Here is a 5062-nt window from a genome sequence, read left to right on the forward strand (position 1 = left end):
ATGCTGGGTAGACCTGTTGCCCTCGGCCGGCAGTGTTACCGGCCGGCCTAATGCTGGGTAGACCTGTTGCCCTCGGCCGGCCTTTGTACCTGACGGCCGAATGCTGGGTAGACCTGTTGCCCTCTGCCGGCCGGCCTAATGCTGGGGAGACCTGTTGCCCTCGGCCGGCCTTTGGACGTGGCGGCCGAATGCTGGGTAGACCTGTTGCCCTCGGCCGGCCTTTGGACGTGGCAGCCTAATGCTGGGTAGACCTGTTGCCCTCGGCCGGCCTTTGGACGTGGCGGCCGAATGCTGGGTAGACCTGTTGCCCTCGGCCGGCCTTTGGACGTGGCGGCCTAATGCTGGGTAGACCTGTTGCCCTCGGCCGGCCTTTGGACGTGGCGGCCTAATGCTGGGTAGACCTGTTGCCCTCGGCCGGCAGTGTTACCGGCCGGCCTAATGCTGGGTAGACCTGTTGCCCTCGGCCCGCCGTGTTACCGGCCAGCCGAATGCTGGGTAGACCTGTTGCCCTCGGCCGGCCTTTGTACCTGACGGCCGAATGCTGGGTAGACCTGTTGCCCTCGGCCGGCCTTTGGACGTGGCGGCCGAATGCTGGGTAGACCTGTTGCCCTCGGCCGGCCTTTGTACCTGACGGCCGAATGCTGGGTAGACCTGTTGCCCTCTGCCGGCCGGCCTAATGCTGGGTAGACCTGTTGCCCTCGGCCGGCCTTTGGACGTGGCGGCCTAATGCTGGGTAGACCTGTTGCCCTCGGCCGGCCTTTGGACGTGGCGGCCGAATGCTGGGTAGACCTGTTGCCCTCGGCCGGCCTTTGGACGTGGCGGCCGAATGCTGGGTAGACCTGTTGCCCTCGGCCGGCCTTTGGACGTGGCGGCCGAATGCTGGGTAGACCTGTTGCCCTCGGCCGGCCTTTGGACGTGGCGGCCGAATGCTGGGTAGACCTGTTGCCCTCGGCCGGCCTTTGTACGTGGCGGCCGAATGCTGGGTAGACCTGTTGCCCTCGGCCGGCCTTTGGACGTGGCGGCCTAATGCTGGGTAGACCTGTTGCCCTCGGCCGGCCTTTGGACGTGGCGGCCGAATGCTGGGTAGACCTGTTGCCCTCGGCCGGCCTTTGGACGTGGCGGCCGAATGCTGGGTAGACCTGTTGCCCTCGGCCGGCAGTGTTACCGGCCGGCCTAATGCTGGGTAGACCTGTTGCCCTCGGCCCGCCGTGTTACCGGCCAGCCGAATGCTGGGTAGACCTGTTGCCCTCGGCCGGCCTTTGTACCTGACGGCCGAATGCTGGGTAGACCTGTTGCCCTCTGCCGGCCGTCTTTCCGGCTGGCCTAATGCTGGGTAGAACTGTTGCCCTCGGCCGGCCCTGGTACCGGCCGGCCTAATGCTGGGTAGACCTGTTGCCCTCGGCCGGTCTTTGTCTCTGGCCGCCCGCGGCGTGGTAGTCCTGTTACCGTCGGCCGGCCTTGCAGCCCGGCCGCCGCGCGATGGCGCCCCGTCTCTTCCATCGGACGCGCGGCCCCCTTGTCGTCTCTGCAGCGGCGAGCACGCCTTCGGCGGTCGGCCTGCACGTCCGGCATGACCGCGGGCACTGGCAGCCCAGCAGGCAGCCCTGCTCTCGCGTCTTCTTCCCCCCGGCGAAAGGCGGGGCGTGAAGGCGGGCGACTTTCGGTCCCAGCCGTGCCCAGGTGTCCCTGCCGGCTCCGTGCGCCAGCATCCACTGGCGAGCTCCGCCGGCCTCTTCCCCAGCCGCGGCCCCTGTCCGCTCCGCCGTCATGGTGCCGGCACCCCACTTCCCCAAGCGCTCCCCGACAGGAGCAGGCAGCGTTGTCGCGCCCCCTCCCCGTGCTCGAATGGACCGCGGCCCTGCTCCGGGCTTCATTTCTGCAGCGCGCTCGCTCGCTCGCTCGCGCGCTCCCTCCCTCCCCCCCCCCTCCCCCCTCCCCCCGGCCGCCCGCCCGCCGCGCTGCCGCCCTGCCGCAGGCTTGAGCGGCGCCGGGGCGGAGGAGGAAGGAACGCCACCAAAGCAAAAGGCTCCGAGAAAGCTGAACAGAGAGCTTCTTTGACCAGGGACAGACGGCGCCAATCATCCCGCCGCCATCCCTGCTTGTGCACCAGGCTCTCCGCCTGCCGACCTCGGCATCAGCCTCCCGCCGCCGCCGTGTAAACTGCCCGGTGGGACCGTGGGCGGGGGCAGGAAGAGGCTGAAAGTGCTGCCAGGGAGGCTGATGGCGGAGGGCGGGGTCGCCCCCAACCGACAATGGGCAGGGCCCGAGGCAGTCTGAAAGCGCTGCCAGGGAGGCTGAGGGCGGGGGGCGGGGCGCCCCCAACCGACAATGGGCAGGGCCCGAGGCAGTCTGAAAGCGCTGCCAGGGAGGCTGAGGGCGGGGGGCGGGGCGCCCCCAGCCGACAATGGGCAGGGGCCCGAGAGAGTCTGAAAGCGCTGCCAGGGAGGCTGACGGCGGGGGGCAGGGCGCCCCCAGCCGACAATGGGCAGGGGCGGGGAAAGTCTGAAAGCGCTGCATGGGAGGTTGATGGCGGAGGGCGGGCTCGCCCCCAGCGTTAATGGGTGGCTGCGGAAGACGGGGCAGGGACAGGGAGAGGGCAGGCGGCTTCGTGCCGGCCCCGGGCGCCTCGACAGCGAGCCCTCACGGCCCCCCAAACCCGCGCCGAGGCCCCAAGAGCTCTGCAGACCTTCCGCGGAAGAACCGGCCCGAAAGCGGCCACCCGCTTGCCGACGGCGGCGCCGGTCGCCTCGATGCAGCCGCCTCCGTGGGGCGGGAAGGGGCAGGGCGAGTTGTGCCAGGGCGCGGCGGCTTTGGGCCGAGTTTCGCTGCACGTACGTGCTTCCCCTGGCTGTGCTGCGGCCCGTGAGGTTCTGTTTTGTGGGGGGGGGGGCTCTGTAGGTAGGGTCTCTGGGGGACGGGGGAGGAGGCGTGGGGTAGGGAGGACGCCGTTTGGGGGGGTCAGTGTGTCAGCAGGGCGAGAACCGGGCACAGGCCCTCCGTCAGCTCGGCTGTGGGCCCAAAGGGATCACAAATAAGATTTGGCAAGAGTTTTGTTTTCCGGAAAAGATTTTCTTTCCGAGTAAATAGAAGAGGCAATCATTCAAAAAAGGCAAAGAGGAAATGAAACAAATCAAATCAAATCAAAACAAAACAAAACAAAACAAAACGAAATAAAATAAAATAATAAAATGAAATGAAAAGAAATGAAATGAAATGATGAAATAAAATGTTGTCGAAAATATGTCTTGGTCTTGAAATCGATTCTGCCGGGCGGGGCAAGGCTGCTGGAGCACTTGGGCTCCGGAGCGTTAAGAGGCTGTGGGGTTTCCCCGGCTCCGAGATGGTACAAGGATGCCTCGTCTACCCGGATCCGCGAAACGTGGCCCGTCCCGCGGCGGCCAGGTCGACGCGGCTCCGGGGCCGGTGGCGTGGGACCGCCGTCGCCGGCGAAGGCGCAGCGGCGGCGGCCGTGGCCGCGACGACCAGGTCTACACGACTCCGGGAAACTTGGCCGGTCCCGCGGCGGCCAGGTCTACTGGGCTCCGGGATGGGCGGCCGCCGTGGCCGCGGCGACCAGGTCTACCCGCCTCCGGGACCGGCGGCGTGGGTCCGCCGTCGAGGGCGAGGGCGCTGCGACGGCCGCGGCGACCGGGTCTACCTAGCTCCGGTGCGACCCGGGCTGCGTGCAGCATGGCGAAGGTAGACCTGTGGTCCGCATCACGGCGTGGGCAGACCTGGTGTCCGCAGCATGGAGCGGGTAGACATGTTGTCCGCCGCATGGAGTGGGTAGACCTGTTGTCCGCGTAATGGAGTAGTTAGACCTGGTGTCCGCAGCTTGGAGTGGGTAGACCTGTTGTCCGCAGCAAGCCGTGGGTAGACCGGTTGTCCGCAGCAAGCCGTGGGTAGACCTGGTGTCCGCAGCATGCCCTGGGTAGACCTGGTGTCCGCAGCTTGGTAGACCTGTTGCCCGATTCATGCCCTGGGTAGACCTGTTGTCCGCAGCAAGCCGTGGGTAGACCTGGTGTCCGCAGCATGCCCTGGGTAGACCTGGTGTCCGCAGCTTGGTAGACCTGTTGCCCGTTTCATGGCTGGGTAGACCTGGTGTCCGCAGCATGCCCTGGGTAGACCTGGTGTCCGCAGCTTGGTAGACCTGTTGCCCGTTTCATGGCTGGGTAGACCTGGTGTCCGCAGCAAGCCGTGAGTAGACCTGTTGCCCGTTTCATGGCTGGGTAGACCTGGTGTCCGCAGCATGCCCTGGGTAGACCTGGTGTCCGCAGCTTGGTAGACCTGTTGCCCGTTTCATGGCTGGGTAGACCTGGTGTCCGCAGCAAGCCGTGAGTAGACCTGTTGCCCGTTTCATAGCTGGGTAGACCTGGTGTCCGCAGCATGCCCTGGGTAGACCTGGTGTCCGCAGCTTGGTAGACCTGTTGCCCGTTTCATGGCTGGGTAGACCTGTTGTCCGCAGCAAGCCGTGGGTAGACCTGGTGCCCGCAGCTTGGTAGACCTGTTGCCCGATTCATGGCTGGGTAGACCTGTTGTCCGCAGCATTGAGTTGGTAGACCTGGTGTCCGCAGCATGCCCTGGGTAGACCTGGTGTCCGCAGCTTGGTAGACCTGTTGCCCGTTTCATGGCTGGGTAGACCTGTTGTCCGCAGCATTGAGTTGGTAGACCTGGTGTCCGCAGCATGCCCTGGGTAGACCTGGTGTCCGCAGCTTGGTAGACCTGTTGCCCGTTTCATGGCTGGGTAGACCTGGTGTCCGCAGCAAGCCGTGAGTAGACCTGTTGCCCGTTTCATGGCTGGGTAGACCTGGTGTCCGCAGCATGCCCTGGGTAGACCTGGTGTCCGCAGCTTGGTAGACCTGTTGCCCGTTTCATGGCTGGGTAGACCTGGTGTCCGCAGCAAGCCGTGAGTAGACCTGTTGCCCGTTTCATGGCTGGGTAGACCTGGTGTCCGCAGCATGCCCTGGGTAGACCTGGTGTCCGCAGCTTGGTAGACCTGTTGCCCGTTTCATGGCTGGGTAGACCTGGTGTCCGCAGCATGCCCTGGGTAGACCTGGTGTCC

This window comes from Sturnus vulgaris, unplaced genomic scaffold (genome assembly GCF_052056855.1).
Source record: "Sturnus vulgaris isolate bStuVul1 unplaced genomic scaffold, bStuVul1.hap1 Scaffold_168, whole genome shotgun sequence".
Taxonomy (NCBI): domain Eukaryota; kingdom Metazoa; phylum Chordata; class Aves; order Passeriformes; family Sturnidae; genus Sturnus; species Sturnus vulgaris.